Consider the following 25969-nt stretch of genomic DNA (forward strand, 5'->3'; position numbering starts at 1 on the left):
AGAAGGATTAAGCCACTATTTTAAACAATTTAAACAATAAAGATTTCTTAATGTTTTTGAATTCTTTGATGTACTTTTTCCACAATTGATTTCCAAAATCACTACCATGAAAACATAATTTATATAAAGAGAAGGAGAGAGAAATTCTGTCATTTAGGGGACAGCTATAGCAATAAATTTGAGTATTTTTCTATCTTCTATTTTGTAGTAAATTAAAAAGTGTTGATGGGAGAAGAGAAGGGGGACACTAACCACTCCAGTATATGAAGAGTTTGAGCTCAAAATTGACTTATTCTTTCCACTCCACCCCACCCTTTATTAGGGGAGCATCACCTAAGTGTATGCTAAAACATTTTCTTTTAAAAGCACAAGCCAAGTTGATGTACAAATATTATCTAGCCACATTTTAATGGAGCCCCTAAAGCATATTAACATCATTAAAGATCTTTCCATAACCCTGCTGATTTACTACACTTTTTCCAGTAAGATACTATAAACAGAAAAGTCAATCTAAACATTTTGGGGCACTGTTGAAAATTATTATGGTTTCCCCTGAGTAACTAATTAGCCACAAACAGCTAACAACTGCTGCGTAGGACACAGATCTTATTATATAAGCTTTCATTTCCACTGTGAGGAATGACCTGTGGCAGAGGGGCAGGAGGTGGGAAGGGGGTCAGTTTTCCTGCTGTTTTTAACACAACTTTTATTTTAGTTAAAACTGATATTCCATTAATGGAAGAGTGTTTCAAGAGTACCAATACCCAAGATGTCTTCCTGGATTGGGCAGTAGGAAATATAAAAATAATAGATGGCTTCATTTTAGTAACCAGGTCTATTTTGGGAATACTAAGATAAAAATATGTTTAGCATGCAGCAAAATTCAGAACAGATGTTTTCTAATATAATAATATATGCTTGTCAATAATGTGCCCTTCTAAAACATGATGTTTTTTTCTTTAAGGTATTGTGTGGAAAAGAAAAAAAATAGATATAAGATGTAAATAGATTCAAGTTTTGCAATTGAGGAAGTTGCTTGAAAGGAGAATCTTTAATTCCCACATGTCAGAGGATTTCAATTTTTTTGTCATTATAGTAATGGAGAAGAGCTTCATGATATGATCAAAGTTGATTTTTCAATGCTTAATATGCTTAATAAATTCTTACTGGCTTACTGATTTTCCCCTATCATTTTTTTTGTGTGTGTGCAAACATTTTGGGAGCCTTGCTTTGATAGAATTCCTCAACTATTTACATGTTTTAGTGTTTTGAAGACTAAAACATATCAACCATATCATGGAGATAATTACAGGAACTTTCATGTAAGATAAAAAGGAACATTGGATTGTATATATTTTTACACTTTCTAGACTTGTAGCTGCTTTGGGGTTCACAATACAGTGTATTCTGAAACGCTGATGAAATTTATGAAGTTTGAAAGCTTAAACTTCCAAAGAATAAATAGAATTTTTCCTCATCTTCTAAAAAGACAAATCTATAGAACACATTGATAATGTAGTAGTTGCATTTTCAAAAAAAAAATTATAATATTATTGCCTGTAATCTCAAATGGTACACATTCCTGGTAGTGGGGTTGTGATTTTTCTTGCCCTCCCCTATCCTACTAAATCCAATGTCTATTCAGCCTTATTTAAAATCTATGTCTTAATGAAAGGAAGCAAAAATGATTTCTAAATGGGAAGAATGCCATCCTAACAGATGGACATTTTTGTAGACAGACCAGAGATGATATATGTATGTCAAAGAGTAAATATATGGTGAAGGCAGAATTGATTTGGGACTATTGAAACATCTGTCTTTCCTGAGATTGGGCACCTAGATTACACTGAAAAGAACATTATTACAAATGCATTTAGTGGTAGAAAGAGACAGTTACTTTAGTAGAGTTAAAATTATATCCTTTATACTCTGCAATGGGCAGCTCTAAGATTCAAACCTCAACTGACTTTGTAATTATGTGGCTTCTGGAGAAGTCCATGATAGAACAGCAGGAGTGCTTAAGTGTTCTATTAGCTAATACATCCATTTTGTAATCAAATGCATACTTTTCAATATCATCTTTATAAATAATAAAATTTTATTTTTGTATTTCTAATGCCCTTTTTGTAGTATGGCTTGTCTTCAAATAATACAAATATAAGGAGACTGGACATGGAAAGTTAACATATCCCACTGCAACTTACTGGAGATCTATTCATCAGTACTATAGATATAAATTATTAGTTGAATTTGAATGTTGGTCCCTTATGGATTTTATTATATATACCAACTGTCCTCAAGATACATGCTAGCCTTTTAGTCAGGAGAGAATCCTTAAGAATACATGTCTAAACTTTTAAACTATTTATCTAGTATACTGATGACAACTTATTTAATTTTGCTCCCATCTTTCTGTTTATGAAAACTGATACTACTTTTTTTTTATTTTATTATTTATTTATTTGTTTATTTATTTCTTGCTGAGGCAATTGGGGTTAAGTGACTTGCCCAGGGTCACACAGCTAGGAAGTGTTCAGTGTCTGAGGCCAAATTTGAGCTCAGGTGCTCCTGACTTCAAGGAAGGCGCTCTATCCACTGTGCCATCTAGCTGCTTCCCTGAAACTAGTTTTGAGTATGTACGATGGAGCCATTATTTTTATAATGCACACACTCCTGTTGTATTCATATTAAAATGATTAGAATGTAACATTCCACTTCTTAATCTTACTTGAATTTTAGAGAGTGAAAGTAATCCTTTGGAAAGCAAGAGGGAAAAAGAAAATAACATTATTTATGGACTAAGGAAATAGGCATTGAGGTGAACTGTACATAAAGAAACAAACAAATGTATGTTAAATCAGAAATGGAGAGAGAAAAGCAACATTAAAGAGACTTTAACAAACAATTTTAAGTCATTGAAATTGAATCACCAGGAATCAAAGTGGCAGAGATTAAGATAATTACCACTTAACTACACTATAGCAATTCAACAATCATTTCACTTTAGAATTTACTCAACAAATTGAATTCAAAAAACATTTATTAAAACATCCACTATATGCAAAGCCTGTTCCAAGACAAAACAAGTAATAATTTCTGCTTTTAGGAGCTAAAATCTCCTGGAAAGATACAATGTACATATCCCTCAGATATGAAAACCTTTCTGATTCACCTAGCTATTAATGGCCACCTATTAAAAGTGACAGTTCACTCCAGAACATTTGTGTAAAGAAATATATGTGAAAATGTGATTAACTTAGGGAAAATTGTTAGGAAGCTAGTGTGACTAGAACATAGCTACATTCAAGAGCCAGTAATATGAGACGGGAAACACTGAAAAAGTTTGTAAAAATCATGTTGATGATTTTATACTTTATCCTAGTTATAATAGGGAGTCATTGAAAATTTCCAAATAGAGATAATAATGGTGATATAATAGTAATATGGAGTTTGAAGAGAATGATTTGGTGCAGGATAGATGAGAGAAAAGAAAGATTAGAGGTATGGTAATCAATTAATAGACTATTGTATAAATCTAAGGAAAAGAAAATTAGGTCCTTAACAAGGGTAAAAGGTGGGGGAAATTTTATCATTACCAGAAATAGAGAAATTTGTAGAATGATACATTTTAGGGGGAATAAAATTAATACTATTATGGATATACAAAAATTTGATCCAAAAAAAGTTATAAGAACTCAATAGATCTTAATATCATGAGGTCACATTTCTCCTAATTTTTAAGAATATTAGTCTAGCAAGAAACAAAAAAAAAGCTCATCTTAACTTTTGGGGGTAATGTACTACAACAATCAGAGGGATTGTGGTCAAACTATCATAGAATGTTAGAATTTCATAGCCATTTAAGAGAACATTTAATTTAATTCTCAATTTCTCAAGGTGAAATTGAGGCATATAAAGAGTACATATCTGGTCTGAGATCACATAGTCAGTTTTATGTTAGAAATATGACTAGAATACAAGCTTTTGGTTTATTTGCTTTTTTAAAAATCTTTTTTCTTTCTCTTTAATCTCCTGTTTCATCATGTCATCCTAAAAGATTTCCTTCAACTTTTCAAAATGATTATTCTTGATTTGTTTCCTTTTCTCCTAGAAATACCAAGTTTTGACACATTTTTTAAAAATTGGGTTAATATGTGAGATAGAGAATCTTCACTCCCCCCAGGTAATCACAAGATGCTAACGAGGTGTCAAACTAACTCTAAAGATGAGTCTATGTTCTGATCCTGTTATGAAGTGTGAACACTAATTTTGATTGGATTAAGAAGGGAATAATGCATTGGTTGAACAAACAACCTGGGGCCTTAAAATAGCTAAACCCTAGACTAATTCCAGCAATTCCTAGAGTTGTGAAATATGTACTTTGTAAATGTTAAAATAGTATATGAATTATATAAGCAAATTAATTATCATGATCATCATGAAATGACAATTTGGTGCTTCCAAATATCAAATAATAAATCATGTTTATTCCACTCATGTGAATTTCTTCTTTCTTTTCATTTCTTACAAGTTCATTTAAAGTAAAGAAAAGTCTAAAACTTCACACTTCCTTCTGATGAGTGTGATCGCAGCAATGTCATATATAGAAAGAGGCTAGCACTTCTTTGGTCATGACTCATGAAATAATGCCTTTTTATTTATACCACTCCTCTTCACTTTCCCCCTTTTTCCCATTCCCTTAGAAGCAACTAGGTCTCCAAGGTAAGTTTTATGCCAAAATAATACCAAACATAGACCCCTATTCCCTTTACTTATCTTTCTTCCTCTTCCTCCTTTTCTCTTCTTTTTTCTTTCTTTTTTTTTCCTTTCTTGGCCTGAGGGGACTAAAACATGGAAATCTTGTTAGTTTATATATCTATACCAGTGCTAGAAAATCCCTTCAAATTATTTTTATATTAGAAATTACTGTGTAAATGGAGGGTGGAATTTGGAGATGTGACAAAGAACTACCACAGAATCAGAAAACTTCAGAGTTGTAAAGGATCTGGAGATCATCTAGTCAAATTACCCAAATAAGAATCCCATTTACAGTATACTTGACAAGTTGTCACCTTGCCTTCATTTAAGATGTCTAGAGATGGAGAACTCTATCATCAGAGACAGATCATTCCTCTTTTGAACAACTCTAATTCCTGGAAATTTCTCTATTATGTTGAAAGTAAATTTCCATTCACTGGGGAAAAGGAAACAAGGATTTATATATCAGGCAATATTGTATTTATTATTTGATTCTCACAAGAAACCTGCTAGGTAGATTCTATTGTTATTTTTATTTTACAGTTTGGGAAACTGGGTCATCAAGTTAAATGATATGCTCCTCGGCCATACAACTAGGAAGTGTCTGAGGCAAGATTTGAACTCAAGTCTTGTGTTCTATTGAATATACTACCTGCTTCCTGGCTTCCCATTAGAGTTTAAGTAAAACAGCTCTAATCTCTCTTCTACATAACAACCTTTTCAATGTTCAAGAAACTTGCCTTTTCTTCTTTAACATCCCTTGTTCCTTCAATCAGTGGGATATATGTATGTAGTTTTCAATTCATTTGCCATCCTGCTTATCTTTCTCTAGACCCACTACAATTTGTTATTCTACTTTCTAAATTGAATACTATATTCTATATGTGGACTGATGTAATTTTTTTTTTAACCAGTGCTGATTGGCAACTCTTCTATGACTTATTTGCCTAAGGCACTGAGAGCTTATGTAATTTGTCTATGGATACAGAGTCTCAGAGGTAGTACATTAATCTAAGATTAATGTAATATATATGATGGCTTGATATCCATTTATTACAATATACTTTTTCATGTTCTTGTATAATTTTTTTTTAATTTTATGAATACATTAAGAATTAAGAAATATAGGACAGTTCTAAGGAGGACAAATTAATAGGTACTGAAAATCAAATTATCCCATTCCAGAATCTTGCACACAGTATTCACATTTATTAGATATGTTTGCCAAATTCTAATGTTAACTTTTTTATCTCCGTTTTCTTTACATGTAAAAATGCTTGGGCTAGATTAAGAATTCCTAATGTGTGGCCCATGAATTTTATTTTTTGAATATTTTGATAGTTTCCTTTGTCTAGGTATTTTATTTTAAACATTTAAAAAACTGAGAAAGGGCCTATTACCTGTAGTAAACCTCCAAAAAGGTTCATGATGGATAAAATATGTTTAAGAACTGAACTAGATGATCACCATGCATCTTTCCCTTATGATATTGTCATTGATTAGGATTCTGCACACAAAGGTAAGATAAGACAATCTCCTAATGAAATATAAAAAGATAACTTTATAATGCCATTTAAAAAGTCAGTTATTCAACAAGCTACAAATTCTTGTCAAGAATATTTGTTAATAGGCTGAACAAAGTAAGCTGAGTTGAATTTGTTATGTCTGACTTTCTACTCCCTGCTTAGCTTTTTTTTTTACAATCACTGAGCATCTTAGAGTTCTCACTTAAAAAAATACAATGGGGAGTCATACCTCCAAATAAGAATTCATACAAAATTTCAAGAGGCACATCATCAGCATCTTTCTGGGATTATTTAGAAAGTCTCATTTGTTCTGTCAGAACCCAGAAAACAAGAAGATAGCTTTTCCAGATACCACTTAACAAAATACTCAGTCCAGCTACTAGATGCCTTTCCCATATTTCCAGTTCTGTGAACAAGAAATTGATCTTGTCACACCCCTCACTAGTAGAAGACTCAAATATGTAAACTGAGAAGTTAATTACCCTCCATACATTTTTCTTTCCTAGAAATAAATGAAAAGAGATATTTACATTTATGTGGGTTATTCATTGTAGAGAATTTATATTTGTCATAATAAAGTCAATTTCATAAAATTATTAAAAAGTATTTGGAAAACAGCAGGCATACCATAGTATGTTTTTGTTTCTAATTATTATATAATTATTAGACTTAGAAGCAGTTGATAAAGTAACCCACATTACAAATAAATTCCCATTTATTTGAAAATAAGAGCAGTTTCATAGCATAGTAGAGTCACAGAAACTCCTGTTAGATTAGATCTGATCTGACATCTAATCTAATCCATACCATAATAGAAATCTCTACAACATCTCTAAGGAGTAGCCATCCATTTTTGGTTCAGCAAGCTGTAGATTATTAGGGGGTAGATTTTAATCCCTTCCTTAAATTGTATTGAAAGCCTAAGTGGACAATCTTGACCTAAGTAAGCAAGGGCCCATTTATTCTTAAGCTTTGCCTGAGTGAGGAGTACAGAATGAAGACTCTTGTGTAAATTGATTTGCAACTTTGTCTAGGATGAAAGACACCAGATGTAACTTTAAGAGGCTGATTGTGATTTTGGGGGGGTTGTTATTGTTTTTTTTTTCTCTAAGGGGCCTCTTAGGTGTCTCCCTTTGCTCAAGTGACAGCTTTCAGGTGATGTGGCCAACAACTGAAGCAAATAATCTGCTCTTGGGAGAGTGTGTATTGTCTCCAAATGGGCAGTCCTCCAGAGAAGGGTTCAGCAAATAAATCAGAGCCAGAAAGTCTGTGTCACTAAGAGTTTTAGCTGAAGCCGATAGCTTGAAGGACCCATTGTCTGAGATCTTGAGTCTTTAGGTAGATATGTGATTATAGCCCTGGCAAATGATTCAAGTGCCTGGAGTATAAAATAGCTATTAATTAGGACACCCAACATTCAAGTGTTTCAATAATGAGAAATGGTTTAAAAGCAAATGGAATTAACTTCCTGATGGATAGTAGACATCTTAGCCAGTTAAAATGGTGGCACTTGGGGGGAAAAAAAAAACAATTCAAAAGCTACTGCAGTCACAATCTGTACATTAACATTTTTCCAAGTGAGTTTCAAATTTCCTCCATGCAGCAAGATATAAAACATCATTTTAATACAAAAATTGAATAGAAAAATTTATAGTAAGCATCAACTACATGTAAAACACTATGCTAGTTAGATATTGTATGACATAGCACACAAAGTGGGTTCATAAGATAATAGAATGAAATGGTTGGAGATAAAAAGGATCTTAAAAGTCATCTAGACCAGTTTCTTCATTTTAGAGATGGTAAAACTGAGATCTACAAAGGCTAAATGAAACAGAGTTTTACAAGATAAGGTTAAATGACTTGTTTAGCAAGTTCCCCAAGTTGAAAGTAGCAGAACAAGGGTCTGGAATTTTCTTGTTTGATTCAAAATTTAGTGCTTACCACTATCATAATACCTCCAACTACTGGAAAGCACTTTGAAACCTCTAAAGGATTTCATAAATGGACAATTCTAAAGCTAATGAGCTAATGCTTAATTATTACCTATTGGTTATATTGTAGTTGAGATTCTTTTTCAGGTATAGGAGATTTTAGAGAGCCCTGGAGGACCCTCCTAATTCTGAGAGAGTGTGATTTTGAGTCTTGATGTGGTCAGCACAGTACCATCTGCAAACAGCAGCATCAGGAGAACTTTACTATCTATAGGGAATTTCTCTTTCATTTGGTCCCTACACAAAGGTTCTTTATGTAAAGTGATGCATTTCAAAGGGTAGTATTTTATGGGACTGAATCTTGGATCCAAGCTTTTCAGCAACTTAACATGTATATTGATGGAAAAATAAAGCTGAATCAAGGACATTTCTATGATAATGAGATAATAGTAGGAAAATCCATAGGTGTTTTGAAAATGTCATAGTTTGAACAAAATTATTGAGAAAAGGAACAACACACAATCCATTTGCATGTCTAGTCAATGATTTTCTTTTGTACTGTTTTTATAATTTCAATTGTAAAATTTCACAGCCAGATACTTCATGGAGAATCTTCATGGAGAACCATTTCATAATCTAGAGAAGATGTTGATTCTAGAAAATTATAAATAACCCATCTATTGATTAATAAACATGTGGCAGATCTTTGAATACAAAAACTCTTTTAGAATGAGTACAAATTTATGCCAAATTAATGTTAAGGTTATTATTTTACTCATCATATTTCAAAGAATATGACCTGCTTAGTAAATTTCTAGTAATTATTTACAAGGTGATATAGAAGATTTAGGGGAAAAATCTGACAAAAGAAATTATTTTTAAAGATGGAATTAAAACTAAAAGGAAAAAAAATAAGTATATCTCCCAACTTTTTTGCTTATGACCTATGTGAGCTTTGACAAATTTCCTAATTTCTCTACCCCCCAGTTTTCCCATCTATAGAATGAAGACTTCAGTGAGAAGACTTGCAAGATCCCTCCAGTTCTGAGCCTTTCACATAATAGCATAAAAATGACTAAGAGAACTTTCTAAAGAAACTAGAGTTTTTAAATACATAGGCCAACTTGGTCAATAGATTAATGCCATATGTTATACTTATAAGCAAAATTCAAACAATACTTTCTACAAAAGGCTACAATTAACATGTCTACCTTATACTCATCACCAAACATAAATGTAGATTTATATTCAAATATATTCCAAATGTCCTGTAAATCAAGGTTGCAGATTTCTTATTTTATATATTAGAAAATTAAGACATTAATAGGTTGTGACTTGCCCAATATGTATAGATGAATGAATGAATGGATGACTGGATGAATGAATGAATGAAAAAGCACTTACTGAAGCCAACTATGTTCTGAGAAAGGTGCTAAATAGAAATCCATAGCCTATCACTGTTTTGCAGACTTTATAACAAAAGAGAGGTTTAGCAGATAGAGGTCAACCTGAGAATCAGAATGTCTTTGTCCTTCCTTTAATACAATTTAGCTAGGTATGTAATCACAGACAATTCATTTATTCTCTCATAAACTCTCTATTATGATGTTGAGGAGCTGAGCTGTTTATACCAGTGTAGGGAGTTTGGGGACAAGAAATTCCATATGTAGACGCGGTCACAGCTTCAGGTTAAAATAAAATCTTAACTCCTCAACAGCTTAAGATTCAATCATGTTATTTTTTCCAGTGCTAAGTGGACACATCTAGAATGAACCTGAAAGGTACCTAAGTAAGTCTACTGTGAACTATCTAAGTAAAATGTTCCCTTAGGAAGGGAAAAATAGGAATATTCCTAAAACAAGGAGAAAGGGCAGATTTTTTTTTTTTTAAGTAACTGGAATAAACTCACCATCAAGAAAAATGCTTTATGAGAACAAGAGACAAGGCAGTAAGAAATAAATTGCAGGATACTTTTATGTGGTTATACCAGTAATCAAGAAATTGAGGAACAAAGAAACTGCCTTTGGAGGCAGTTTTTTTCCCTTTTTTCTTTCTTTCTTTCTTTTTTTTTTCTTTTGCTATACCCTGCAGCGGCCATCTGTGTGAATAGCTCACTAAAAAGTCCTTTTACAGACTGTAATTAACAGGTTTCACTGTACAGTATTGCATTTCTTGGTAATTCACATATTGTGTAACCCATGTGTACCCTTCAATCTGAACCACAGACTGTTTATTTATTCACAAAATGTTAATCTGTCTTACAAGGATGGTGTGTGAAATTTGGTAAGGAAATTACTAGGAAGCCTCTCCTACATGGATCAAACAGATTAAGGACTTTGCAAAAAGAGGGAGGAAAAGCTGTAAAGGTCAGGGATTCTATAGAGGTCTATGGAAGTGTGAATTTGAAAATTCCATCAACACCCCAAAGTCAATGGACTCTGAATGTCAAAAAGTGACTGGTTGGCACATCTGGCATAAATTTTTTCCAAGTAACCACAACAATGGAAAATGGGCCAGAACTGGAAATGAGGGGATCTTCGATTGAGATGTACTAAAGTACACAGCCACTTGGAGACAATGTACTCAGGAAATTGACTTTAATGTGAATGAAAATTATTTTTTTTTCTTTTTAAAGCAGCAGGAAAATGACTGCCTCTGATGGTAAGGCACTGCTGCTCTTACTCATCACTATCTTGTAATACAAGATAGGTAAGCAAACCACAACATCATTTTTTAGGAAAAAAAAAATACCACTAACAGACCTTATATAGATTGCCTTCTCTTAAGCCCTGAAAGTCCCGATTAATGTAAAGCAATGAGCTGTTTGCCTATAGAACTGGCATATTGCTCTTTGCCATTTAGTTTCCCCTAGATTCCCATCAAATACCTACAAATCACAATTCAACTGTTTAAGGAAGTTATTAGAACATATGCTTATGAATACTATCATTTTAGAAATAATTGTGAATTTTGATGCAGCATATCATTGTTTGGCAGTATGAGATAGAACAATGTCTTAGTTATAAGGTTAAGAGTTGATTCACATTCCTACAAATCCATTGGTTTTTAGAAGAATCTTATGGTAATTAAATGGCAGCCATCACTAACATGACTATATTTAATGATGAATGGACATTCTGAATACTTTTGCAATGTACATCTTGGACTGATGAGATAATTGATAACCACCATTTGTCCATTCATTGGAAGAATTCTTTATGCTCAATTGCTTTATTAGACCACAAAATAAATTCTAGTCATGTCAGAAGAAAACTATTCACAAATAGGAATAAATACTAGACAAATATTTTGGTAAAGTATAAATAAATATCCTGATAAATATATTTAAAAAATGTAATTGTGCCATTGCTTGAACTTTGGAAGGAAAACATTATGAAGAAATAGAGTAGGGAGGGGAACTTATGATTTCACTGGTGTAGCAAACCCCCAGATGAAGGAAGCAGCTGGGCACATTATTCAGAGTCACACTGCCAGCATATATTAGAGGTAGAATTTGAATCCACATCTGCCTAAGGCTAGCTCTTTTTCCACTATGTCTCAATGCATGCTATATATTCATATAACAAGAGTATTTAAAGAATTATTTTAGTTCAATAAGCACAAGCAAGGAAATAAAAGGCACAGAGCAGTATTATCTATCTACATATATACCCATATATACATACACTTGTATAACATACAGTAGTACAATATAACAATATAGCAGTATGAAGCATGCATATTCATATTATATTATGAAATAATGCATATAAAACTATCCATTTTCCCTAGTTTTTTATGTATTGCTTACATTTTCAAACATCTTGTATAGTTGCCAGCAGTATTTTGAAAATAAAAGATGGTTTCCTTTATTTTAAAGTTTTAATTGATCATTAAAATCTTCTACGTTTTATGATTAATAAAAAAAGAAATGTGAAAATATTGAAATGAGCAGGCTAAAGACAGAGCATACATAATTATTAATACCCTGAGAGACTTGGAATGTGCAGGCACTAATGAGAGCTTGTTATAACATAGGTATTACTGGTAGAATTAGGATAGAGCTTTCTATAGTCTGGAATCGGGCCCAATGGGGATTTGTATCACCATATTAACAAACAGACTTAAAATAAGAAGACATTATATATTAGTGTTCTTAATGGAAAAATGAAGATATTCTATTTAAATGACAAAAGAACAATTTTCATTCACAAATACCAGTCTCTAGGATCTATATAATGTTTTATTTTAAATATTCTTTTCAGAAGAAGATAGAAAAAAAGTGAAAAACTTTTGTTTGACTTTAAGAATGAAACATTTGAACCAAATAAAGAGAATGAGAAATCCAGGACACTCATAGTCAGTTGCTCATTTGTATATGAATATGTAAAAAATGATAGTCCAGTTCTTTGACACAAAGCTGGATTTATCCAAGGCATAATGAGAAGGTATCTTTACATTTTTTCTTTTGCATTTTATGTTCAAATGACACTTCTATTCACCCAGATTCAAAGCACCTAAATAACAAATAGTACTAGGGATAATTACTTAATTCCTCCATAGATGGGAAACCAGTACTTTGCTGATATTGAATAGTATTATTATTTAGAGCCACTTAGAAGCTGTGGTAAGATGGTAGATCCCAAAGGATCCTAATTTGAAATCCTGTTACAAGAAGACTAAACTCTTATCTTGCATTTACTTATTTTATTACCATTATGATTATCTGTATTTTACTACTAAATTATATTTTGTACTTTGTTTTTAAATTTAGAACTAGTTGTATTAAATGTCCTTTATCTGACATCCGAATAAGTCCAGAGACTGAAAACTTGAGTGATTTTTGTCATGGAGATATTTATAAAGTCAACATCTTTCTCTGTCTTTGTCTTTGTCTGTCTCTCTGTCTGTCTGTCTCTCTCTCTCTCTTCCTCTCTGTTTTTATCTATCTCTGTGTCTGTCTGTCTGTCTGTCTGTCTCTTGTTTCTGCCTCTCTGTTTTTATCTTTCTCTCTCTCTGTCTCTGTCTCTCTTTCTCTCTGTCTCTGTGTCTCTCTGTATCTCTGTGTCTCTGTCTCTCTCTCTGTGTCTCTGTGTCTCTGTCTCTCTCTCTCTCTCTCTGTATGTCTGTTTGTCTGTCTCTCTCTGTGTCTCTGTCCTCTTTCTCTCAATTTCTCATGTATTTATCTGTTTCTCTTTTCTCTCTCATTTCTTTATATCTTTCTGACTTGAAATCTCACAATCCAGCAATGCTTCCAAGCAGGTTTAGCTACAAAGCTTTAATAATTTCATAACACAAATAAATAAATAAAAATCCAGCTTTAATTCTTAAAATAATGCTTTAATGTTGATATTTTTTCTGCTGTCAAAGAACACAAGAATTTAATTCCTTATCTCCCCAGCTACTACTCTCCCTCCCCCCCAAAAAACTCCTCTGTACTTGTACTCATGTATACTAAATTATAGTTGTACATGTTATTGCCCTCAAAGAATAGAAGCTCCTTGAGGACAAGAACTGCTTTTTATCTCCATGTCCCTAGCACCTTACACAATAGCAGGCATGTGTGAATTAGGTGCTTAATTGCTTGTTGTTTAAATGCTTGATTAATTAGTAAATGATTTTCTTAAGTTGATGTGGCTGACAAAATTCCACACTTGGCAGCCAGTCTTCTTAAGATGATCCTGATTAAATTAACTAGGCTAAGTTGCAAACTAAATACCATAGTCAAAGCTTTCCCAGCTTGTTAAGACTTGTCATAACTTGAGCACTGCTAGCAAAAAAAAAAAATGTGAAAAAAAAGAAAAATGTGGGGGGAGGAGAATTTTGAGAGCAAAAAATCAACTCCAACACTGATGAAAGTTCAGAGGGAGATCTCTGGACCTTTAGAATGCATTTTAATTTCATTATGAATTATATTTCTTAGGAAGAAAGTTCAAAGAAATCAGAATTTACTATGCATAATCTTTGATCCAGCAGTGTTTTTAATGGCTCTGTATGCCAAAGAGATCATAAAAGAAGGGAAAGGATCCAAGTGTGTAAAGATGTTTGTAGCAGTTCTTTTTGTGGTTATAAGGAATTGGAAATTGAGTGAATACTCATCAACTGGTGAATGGTTGAATAAGTTATGGTATATGAATGTAATGGGATATTATTGTTCTATAAGAAATGACAAATAGGCTGATTTCAGAAAAGCCTGAAAGACTTACATAAATTGATTCTAAGTGCTGTGAGCAGAACCAAGAAAACACTGTACACAGTAATAGCAAGATTATGTGATGATTCACTTTGATAGATATAGGTCTTCTCAGTGGTACATTGATTCAAGAAAATTCCAATGGATTGAAAATAGAAAATGGAACATGGAAAAAGGCATCTTCATTCAGGGAGAGAACTATGGAAACTGAATGCGGATCAAAGCATAAAAAAATCATACTATTTTCATCTTTTAAAAAATTTTGTTTCCTTTTCCTTTCTTGTGGTTTTTGTCTTTTGCTATGTTTTTTTTTTTCTTTCACAACATGACCAATATGGAAATATGTTTAAAATGATTGTACATGTAGAAACAATATCAGATTTCTTGCTATCTTGGGGAAGGAGGAGATGAAAGATTAAGAGAGAAAAAAATGGAACACAAAGTCTAACAGAAGTGAATTTTGAGGGCTATCTTTACAAGTAATTGTAGGAATAAAATATTGAATGAAAAAAAAGAATTCAGAAGTTTCAGCTTTTCTTTTTTCAAAACCATTCCATAGGAAAAAGGAGATAAATGAGTATATATCCAAATGGTCAACTGCTGGAACATCTATTTGTGCTGCAGCTAATCTACAAATTAAGAGCTGTCTGTGTCTGTTCTTTCTTTGATCATTTTATAATGAAAAGACTTCATTTCTATGATGTGAGGGCTGTCCCTCTGACAACCTAGACTGAGATTTGACATCTTTGGAGGGTGCTGTGTCAACATGATGCTAAACTCTTACAATGTGCAGCTCCTGTTTGACATGAATTACTTTCTGATCACGTGACCATGAAACAGATTGGTTTTTTCAATGGTTTGAAAGTCTAACAGTATAAAGGAGAGAGAAACTGGTCCTTTCCCCTATTCCAGATATTTATGTAAGACCAAAACTGACTTTTTAAAAATTAATGTTAAGAAAGCAGATAAAAGTTTAAATGTATTGGTGATTTAATGGCAGGCAATATCTTAAACATTTGATTTGCATTTGGATTTACTCCACTGACATCACTGTTTCTTCTTCCCTCAGTCCACTATAAATTGAACATTTAACCAAATTAAAACAAGCCAAATACATTTTATTTCACTTCTCTTTGTCTCCCAAAGTCTTGTGTTTGGTTCACAATTGAAACAGATTACTAGTTGTGCCAATGCACTAAGAACTATAATGATAGTTATAACAACTGACAGTTATATTGGTACTTATAGTTTACATGGTGTAGATGCTATATATAAAAGCTGCAATGGCTCTTTGTCGACTGGCTTTAATGGCCGTGCAAATGTAACAGTGGTGCCAAGTTCTCTTTACTGATAATGGGCCCATGAGATTAAGTCCTAAGTTTAAGTATTCCCCATGGAGGTAGAGTCTCTAAATCACTCTTTTATGCATAGAGAAAATTCTTTCCATTACACTGTTCATTTGTCCCTAAAAACTCCCCCCCCTTAACATTAATGGATGCCAAATTCTATTTTTGATTAAAACATTGGGTTCCACAGCCCCATGGACAGATCCAGTATTCTAACAATTTTCTATCTGCCAAGTCACAGATTTTGGTTGTGGGAAAAGATGATTTAGTCTCGGTAAAATGATTATGCTAGAGCAGTCTCTATTCTCAACTTCCTGCTCCTAGAGACCATGAGAAGTATTTCTAGATATCTGAAAATTCTTAAAGATAAGGTTTGTTTCCAGAATTAATTAATTTATACATTATTCTGTAATTATTATCTACAAGGCAAAGAACAATTAGTATAGTCCCTATCTTAAACTTCAATTTGCATAAGTAATCTTGGGATTTGTAATCTCTAAGGTTCAAATGCTATGATCCTACCCAAATGAGTGTGTATGAAATGGTACAAAGTTCTATAAAAGTCCCAATGTGAAAGTCAAGCGAAGTCAAGTGGCATTTATTAAGCACATAATACTAAGCAGTAAGAATATAAAGAAAGGCAAAAATAAACCCTGCCCTCATGAGCTCATAATCTAAGGGGAGAAGCAACAGTACCTATGCCAAGACAATCCCAAATAGATTCACAGAGAAATGCATACAACTGAGTAACAATACTTTCTTTGCAAGAGTTAGAAGCAAAATAAGGCTGGTAATTCTTAAAAATTTAAGGACTGAATTTAAGAACCCTCCACCCATATAAAAACAAGGTATATACAAGGTAAATAAGGGAGTATTCTTAGAGGGAAGCCCTTAATATTAATAAGGGCTGGGAAGGTTCTCTGTAGGACTTTAGGTAACACTTGAAGGGAACAGATTAAGTTAAAAGGTAGAAATGAGTAGGGCAAGTGTTTTAGGTATGGGATTCAAGAGTTGGGAAAATAGACTATGGTGTGCAGAGGCCAGTGTCAATATATCTCTGAATATGTGGAGGGAGAAAGGCATAAGAAGGTGGGAAAGACTGGGTTGCAAAGAACTTAAAAAGGCAAAGAGAAGATTTTGTGTTTGATCCTGAAGGTGTCAGGGAACCACTAGAGTTTATTAGATGGGGGAATCATATGTGCTTTAGAAAAATCATTTTGATAGCTGAATGGATTAAATGGGGAGGAAATTTTGAATCAAGGAGACCAACCAGCTGGCTATTAAAAGTTTTCTAGGTATGAGGTTAATAAGGGCCTACATCAGTGTGATGGAACCAAAGGAGGAATATGTTATTTGATGAAGGTAGAAATTTTAGGACTTGACAACTGATTGGATGTGGGAGGGTGAAAGACATAGTTGAGTTTGACATATAGATTGTGAGGAAACAGAAGGGTACTGGGCCAGTGTTGACACCCTTAAAAATAACAAGTATGTTAGGAAGGAGAGAGGGTTAAGGAGGAAATAGGAATTTCTACTAGTGCCTCAATGTGTAGTCAGAAGAGAGGACAGATCCAGAGATGATTTCATGAAAGAAACTATATTTTATCTGGATCCTTAAGGATAGATAGAGAGTAGAAATTGGGGAAAGGAATTCCAGAGCAAGACAAAGATATAAGCAAAATGTACTGGGGTGGTAAAAGTTAATAAATATTTGGGGCATATTGATTAGTCCAGTGTAACCAGAGGTATAAGGTATATGAAAGAGAATTTGTAAAATAAACACTATAAAGATTAGTTAGAGCCAGATTGCAGAGAAATTTGACTACCAAAGGAATTGAGATTTTATTTGTTACCTAATGTTCAGCAAATACAGATTCCTTTCATGCCGAGTATCTTACAGGAGGTAATTTTCCAGAATTTTTAAAAAAGTTTAACACCAGAGAATTTAGCTTCTTTACAGTAACTTTTGAAAAGTAGACTATATTATTCTATATAGTACAGGATAGACTCGGGGTTGGAATGGGTCTTTGAGAGCATTTGGTCCAGTCCCTTCAATAATGTAGATGAGAAAACTAATGCCAAGAAAGGAAGAATACTTATAACAAGGGTTGAATTTGAATTCAGATCTATTATTGCTTCCAAAGCTGGTATTTTCTCCCATGAGCTGATTTATTCATTTTTATTTATTTCCCATATATGATTTATGGGGCAGCTAGGTTGTTTTGATGAGCTCAACTCTAGCCTCAGAGGCTTACTAGCTGAGTAGCATTGGACAAATCGTTTAACTCTACAAAGCATAGTAGATTTTAGTTTCCTCATTTCTAAAATGAGTTAAAGAGAAAATTTCAAACCACTCTAGTATCTCTAGTTTTATCTTTGGATATAACTGAGTAACAACAACACATATTTTTCAAGGGTTAAAAGCAAAGTAAGACTGGCAATATTTAAAAATTTAAGGACTGAATTTGAGAGCCCTACCTTCCCAAAAATAATCCAATGTTTTGAAGTAATTTGTACTGGCTCATTTTCAATTAACTGCTTGAAATGAAATGGAAATGTGAGAAATAACTTTTTTCTCTTTGCTGTATTTTAAGTTTTGAGAAATTAGATACAGAAAGATAGGAAGTAAAAATCACAGAGAGGTAAAAGGTTATTATGCACAGAAACACAGTGTCAGAAATGAGAGGCTAAGCCAAGTCTTCTAACTCAAAATCTAGTGGAGTCATTGCCTCTACACAGTAATGTTTACTGAGCTTACCAGTATGGATGAGGTTAAACTAAAAAGGAATTTTCAAGTCTGTATAAAAAATCTTATACAAGCAAGGCAAAGTCAAACTAAAACCTATTTGACAAAGAAACTTATTTTGACTTTATGATATTCTGAAGGGGATATTAAAAATTGATATTCTTTATTGCAGAGTTGGGACAACAAGATAGTGCAGTTGATAGAGCACTGGCCCTGGAATGGGGAGAACCTGAGTCCAAATCCAGCCTTAGAAATTTACTAGTTGTATGACTTTGAGCAAGTCAATAAATCCTGATTGCTCTCCCCTCCCCCCCAAAAAAACAACAAAAAACTAAAACCAAAAGCTCTCATATTTGCAGACTTCCCAGGTAATTTATTTACTCACAAAACTCAATCCATTTTTATATGACTTGATCTGAAAAATTATTGCATATGCATTGAAAAGAGCCACATTTTACCCATGAAACATAAAAGGATATTCATTCTTGATTCTGCTTTAACAAACATGAAAAATAAATTCTAATTGGAGTTGTCTGTGTTCCACACAAAAAAAGAAACATGAATATCACAAAAGGAATTATGGACAAATAGCAGGAGAGATACAGATAAACTGGCAACTAGACAGACAATCTTTAACTAAGATTCTAGTTTAATTAAACCAATCTAAATCCCAGTGTGGCTTATTTTTCTTGTCCAGCTCAATTAAGCCAACATACAGACCTAGTTTAGAGGGCAATTTGGTGTTTCTTTTTTCCCAGCAAAGGAGAAAAATGAGGACAAGTACAGTATATGAAAGAACTGTAAAATGAGACATCTTGACAGATTATAATATGGTGTCTCATCAGATGATGGGATGTTTTGACTACATGGCTACAGCAGGGCTGTAATTTAAATACCATTAATGGGACACAAAAGCAAGAGCAAAGAGACAGAAATACTTGTAAAAGTCTTTTAGTCCCTAGGCACAATGCAGATAAAATTGTCCTTTTGATCTTGTGGTGCCAACTCTACTATCTAGAAAGAAAACTTTCCATGCTTCTCCTTTTAGATACAGCAGATTTTCTTTTTTTTTTTTCCTTTCTTTCTTTCTTATTTTCTTTCTTTCTTTCTTTCTTTTTTGGTTATCTATTCAGTTCTTATTATTCAGAAAGAATAGTAGATTTTATTATAGAATTATGTTTTTAATGGGTTAATCTGTACAGGTTTATGCCTTGATTACTTAGTTATTAATTCAGTCTTTCAACAAATATTTACTGAAGGTATTGAGTTACACCTGAGGTAATGAATGAAGTTATGGCTTTGGTATCAATCAGTCAAGACCTGAATTAAAATTTCAGTCCTGCAATTTACTAGTTATGGGATTGGAAGCAAGTCACATTTACACACTTCATGCAACCCCATAGGATTTATTCTATTAAATATTAGAATGCTGCAATCTTCTTTGATGGAATTACACATTTTAGTTTCCTTATACTCATAAAATCTCAGATCATTCATGTATTTGCAAGGCATGATGCTAAACATTGTGTTTTTTTAAAGGGTTCATTCTATGTATCTCTTTTTTGATATATACTGGTTGTATGATCCTGGAAAAGTAACCTATCTGCAATAATAGAGAAAACTTCCTCACTGGGAGTTCCCTATAACATGGAAGTCAGTCAGGAACTCTTCCCACTCCCACCCCCAAATAAGACTTCGATTCCTTACGAAAAAAAAAAGTTTTCTTAAAGAAAAGAGTGAAAGAGTGCTTTAATTAAATTTTTTTGAAACATAACTCATATTTCAGATTAAAAAACTGAGACTTAAAGAAATAAAATGCCTTGCTCAAAACATGTTTGCTGGAACTAAAACCTAGATACTGATTCTTGTTTCTAGTGCTTATCAATACGAATGTGGAACATAATAGGTGCTTAATAAATGCTGATAGATTGCTCTATTTCCTGTTCCATACATGATGCTGAAACTAAATGGTAAAAAAAAAAAAAAAAAAAAAACTTTACCTCAGTCTTTGATATATTTACATTGTCATTCATTTTCTAAAGAGTATGGAGACATTCCACTCAATAACTCAAATATATATTAAGTATTTGCTATATATAGTATAAGTACTTGACTAGACATGGAGCAAGGGGTTGGTTTCCGAGGAAGGGGACACAAAGATATAAATATAAACATGTATGTATGTATGTGTTCTATTGTGCACATGCATATTAATTTATACACACATGTGTAATATAATACTAACCTTTTAAAGTGATATCAGTATAACAGGAGGAAGTACAAATATACCCATAACTATGTTATGAGTTAGAGTGACTTTTTTTTTTCTTTTGCAAGCCTGGAATGAATATTACTTCAAATTTGAACTCAAAATACTTGCTATGGTGTGATCTTGGGCAACATTTTTATTGTCCACCTCAGTTTCTTCAACTGTAAAATGGGGACAATAATAATAACTATTGTGAGGATAAGGCTATAATGAGCACCAAATGAAATAATATTTGTAAGGTGTTTAGCAAGTACCTGGTATATAAACACTTTATAAATGCTTGTTCTCTTTCCTGACCCCTTCTCCCATCAAAGATAGCTAGATTTAGCTGTACTAGGTCATAAGTATGTCAGAAGTCTCTCCTATAAATTTGATAACTAATATACCTTAGAAATATGTTCTGTTAGACAAATCACAGTTGATTTTAGACTGATCAATCCACTTAGATTTGACAGTTTTCATGAAAAGCATATTGTTCTTTGAAAATACATGCTATCTTTTAAAAGAGAATTTGTATAAATTTTGATAAGAGTCATTATTCCTAGACAAAAACTTAAATAAAAGAAAGCAGCCATTGACATTTATGCTTACTCATGCTGATTTCAAATACAGTAGGCCATTGTATATAACCTATTTGAGTTTACAGTCAGATATATATATATATACACACGCACACACACACGTACATGGTCACATAGCAAAATTTTGCAAATTATAACTTTTAGCATATGAAGTATATGTCAGTTTTTAAGCATATAGGCAGAGATAATATGAACTATATGACTTTTGTAACTTAATTTTTGAACAAAACAAAAGGAACAAAATTCTTTGCAAAAGAAAATCAATGATTTGATTAATCAAAATTTTATTAAAAACAAACTAAGCTTGTCACTGAGATAGGCTCCAAATATTGCATATGCCCTTCATTTGAAGATAATTTCTTATTTAATTAAAGGATGAGGTTTTTTGAGTAAGCATATATTTAAACACAAAGCAAAATTTTCTATTCTGTCAAGTCTTATTGCTAGGATGGAGAAATCTTAATAATAAACTTCAACTGAAATCCAGTTAAAAAGACGAAAGGCAATATCTTTCCACATAGAGGTCTACTGATTCTCATGACAAATTTCGTTACATCTCGGCATGTCAAGTCAACAATCCAGCCAATTAGTCATTAAGGACTGAGACCTCTATTTATGATTTTAAACATTAAAAAGTCCTATTTTTTTTCTACAAGCCAAAGTGAAAATTGCATCAGATATTTAAGCAAAAAGTAAAATCAAAACTTGATTGTGAACTTTTTTCCTTAACCTTTTTCTCCCTTTCAATAATTGTGCATTTATATATCTTTGGCAAATTCTTTGAAATAAACAGCATAATACCTTTTTTATTAGTGATGGGCAGAAATCAATCAATTAATAAGTATTTATTAAGTACCACTCACATGTTAGGACTTGGGATATGTGGTGAGTAGACAGAGGAAAAAATGCATTCATCTCTATTTTCAAAGATCTTCTGTCAAATCAAATGGCCAGCTCCATAATATTCAGGGAGAGGCTTGTTTTGCTGAAAAAACAAAAAACAAAAAACTAGGTTGTAAGCTTTTTGAAAGCAGAGGCTGGAGTGTTATTACTGGGCTTATATCCCAAAGAGATCATAAAGAAGGGAAAGGGACCTATGTGTGCACAAATGTTTGTGGCAGCCCTCTTTGTAGTGGCCAGAAACTGGAAACTGAGTGGATGCCCATCAACTGGAGAATGGCTGAATAAATTGTGGTATATGAATATTACGAAATATTATTGTTCTGTAAGAAATGACCAACAGGATGATTTCAGAAAGGCCTGGAGAGACTTACACGAACTGATGCTGAGTGAAGCGAGCAGGGCCAAGAGATCATTATATACTTCAACAACAATACTATATGATGACCAATTCTGATGGACCAGGCCATCCTCAGCAATGAGATGAACCAAATCAGTTCCAATGGAGCAGTAATGAACTGAACCAGCTACACCCAACAAAAGAATTCTGGGAGATGACTAAAAACCATTACATTGAATTCCCAATCCCTATATTTTTGCCCACCTGCATTTTGGATTTCCTTCACAGGCTAATTGTACAATATTTCAGAGTCTGATTCTTTTTGTACAGCAAAATAATGATTTGGTCATGTACTTATTGTGTATCTAATTTATATTTTAATATATTTAACATCTACTGGTCATCCTGCCATCTGGGGGAAGGGGTAGGGAGAAGGAGGGGAAAAATTGGAACAAGAGGTTTGGCAATTGTCAATGCTGTAAAGTTACCCATACATATAACCTGTAAATAAAAGGCTATTAAAAATAATAATAAAAAAAAAGAAAGCAGAGGCTGGGACTTATTCATCTTTCTATCTTCTGTAGCACCTAATACAATGTTTTGCTCATAGTAAGTACTGAAAAATACATATAGAAATTCAAAACTTATGGAATAATAAAAGATCTGCAAAGATAAAGTCTCTAATAGTCTTGTGGAAATGAAAAATACATCAGTAGCAGTTTGCCTACCCCTCAAATAAATGCCAAAGCATTGTGAAATTGCTAATATATAATCCTCAGGATATATTAAGGTAAGTAAAATTGCAACAAAACATCTCAAAGTTTGATGTGAAATTTCTTATCATAAGTTTTTAATGAATCTGATAGTGAGTTTAGATAATGGGGAAGACAAACAATCAGGGAATCGATTAAATATTTTATACTTGCTTCTGAAGTTATGTTCCCCAGACATCTTACATCTTTCTGGTCTCCATATCTATGGATAGTTTGCAAGTATCAACCTTAGGAAGATGACATAGTTAGATTTCAAACTAGCAGTCATGGAGCAATAAAAGAGGGGGAATAAACCAATATGTCACCATAAAAGTAAATAATCATCTTTGATGGCTAAAAACCTCTTTAGAAAATTTGAGGGAATAAAGAAAAATTTTTTAAATATCCTATATCTTTTGGGTGTATTATAAACAAAATCTAGATAAAAGTCAAAATGTTTAAGCCCACTAAAGCAACAACCCAGAAACTTTTCTGAGAGTATTAAAAATTCTGCTTTATATATATATGAAAGGTATGGTGCAGATTTTATTTGCCCAACTGGGAAGAATAAATAACAGTAAGACGTGAATAAATGAGCAAAAAGAAATGTAAATAATTCACATAACTTTAGCAAGTTACGATATTATGAAAATATTTAATTTAATAATTACTCATAAATTCATTATTATTGAGTACTGTTGTAGGCATTGTGGAGTTTACAAAAGTGAAAGCTGGGCTGGGGAGATGGTATTTTTAAATCAACTTGAAGGAAACATAGTAAGCAGAATGATAGTGTTGGGGGTGTATGAAAAAGAGTATTCAAATCAGAGAGATAGGTGTGATTAAAGGCACAGAAGTAATAAAACATTAGATACATTTGGGGAAGACAAATAGTCCAGTTTGGTGAGTATTTAGAGTATATGAAGAGAAGTGATGGTAGACAAGTCAAAAAAATGTAGGTTGAAGGCAAGATAAAATGACTGAGAGAAAATATAGTTCAGAGAAGTTTAAAAGTAATAAGGAACTATTGATAATATTCAAGCAGGTTAGTGACATAAGGAAGCTATGAACAAGGAGATTAATTTAAAAATCATATATAGGAGAGAGGAGGTTGAAGTTAATTAAGATAATATTTTAAGGCAAAATATACTGAATTCCTAAACTAAAGTTGATGGTAGGGAGAAGAGAATGGAGGAAACAGATCCAAATGATACTGCAGAGGAATAATTACAAAGATTTAGGGATTAGTTGGTCAAGGGGGTGAGGAAATTTAAAGTGTAGGACAAATACATTAAGGTTTTAGGCCTAGATAACAAGGAAGATAAATCTCCATTGATATATAAACAAGTCATTTTAAAAATAAGGAACATAACATTAGGCATGTTGAGTTTGAAGGAAGGTTAGATAGTGTGACATCTAGGTGAAGGTATAAAGCAAACAGTTATAAATTTGGATATAGGAATAATGTCCTTAGATCTAAAAGTTAAAAAATAAAAGTAGATAAGATCACCAGGAAAAATAATTCAGAGGAAGGAGGATAAAAGGCATAATAGTGTCCAAGACCAAAACTTGGGAATTTCAGTTTGTAATAGAAGAATGACATGGAACCAGTATAGATAGAATGAACAGCAATAAAAGGAGAAATAAAAGAATAAATTGTCTCAGAAGTAAAGGAGTAATTTCCAAACAAAAGGGATACACAGAAGAATTAAATAAATGCATGATTCAGAACAATGAAAACAAGAAAGGGCCTTTGAGTTTTGTTACTAGGAGGTCACTGGTGTACCTGAGGAAAGCAGTTTCAACAGAGTGCCAGAAATAGAAGCCAAGTAGCAAGGGACTGAGAAGTGAATAGGTGGTAGAAAAAACAGGATGACAAATATTCTTGCAAGGATGACTGATAGAAGGGTTTTTGCAGAGATAGGAACATCTTGAGCATGTTTTAGGTCAAAGGGGAAAAAAATCCAGTATATAAGAAAAGATATAATATCTAGGAGCAAAAAGGCACAGGGGATTCTTCATGAATTAAGGATCTAGAGAAAGTAAGAGGGAATGGACTGTCCAAAGGGAAATGGAAAAAAAAAAAAAAAACTATTATACTGACAGAAAGCTTGAAAAACATATTGTAGTGAAATGTCATAAAGAATCAAAGAACAGTAAATAAAAACAAAAAAGGAATGAGATCTAATTATAAATAAAATATTAAAAATGTGGCCATTTTCCATATTTAAGAAATAGAAGAAATAAATCTCATATTTGACCATATTTAGTGTTTAAAAAACTGATAAATATCATGGGATATAGATTAAGTTTACAAGAAAAAAATATGAAAAATTTTAAAAAGATATAGCTTTCCTATTAAAATCCATTTGTTTTTTCTAAAACAACTCATTTGAAAAAGAAAATAATGTTAGAAAATAAGATCAATAATTAAATTTAACTAGTTCAAATATAAATAAAATATATTAATTCATAATTTATTTATCTTGATTTTTTTTCCTGAGGCAGTTGGGTTTAAGTGACTTGCCCAGGGTCACACAGTTAGGAAGTGTCACCTAGATGCCCCATTTATCTTGATTTTTTTTTAAAATCCCACAGGAGCCTGGGTTTTATCAAGTCAAAAG

At 32.6% G+C, this 25969-nt stretch overlaps 1 long non-coding RNA gene across 2 annotated transcripts in view; it reads right to left on the minus strand.

Annotated features, from left to right (window-relative positions):
* Nucleotides 1–960: 960 nt before the first annotated feature.
* The window catches only part of LOC105750312, a 78061-nt gene continuing 53052 nt past the window's right edge, over nt 961–25969 (minus strand). Inside the window, exons 3-4 of one of the 2 annotated variants that reach the window (XR_001120940.3) lie at nt 22217–22338; nt 961–4844 (exon numbers count right to left, since the gene is read on the minus strand). This is a non-coding gene — a long non-coding RNA (uncharacterized LOC105750312). Of the gene's footprint in view, nt 4845–20912; nt 22339–25969 lie in introns of those variants that run through there. The other variant, XR_004229315.1, reaches the window with a different exon arrangement.

This window comes from Sarcophilus harrisii, chromosome 4 (genome assembly GCF_902635505.1).
Source record: "Sarcophilus harrisii chromosome 4, mSarHar1.11, whole genome shotgun sequence".
In the NCBI taxonomy this organism is placed as follows: Eukaryota; Metazoa; Chordata; class Mammalia; order Dasyuromorphia; family Dasyuridae; genus Sarcophilus; species Sarcophilus harrisii.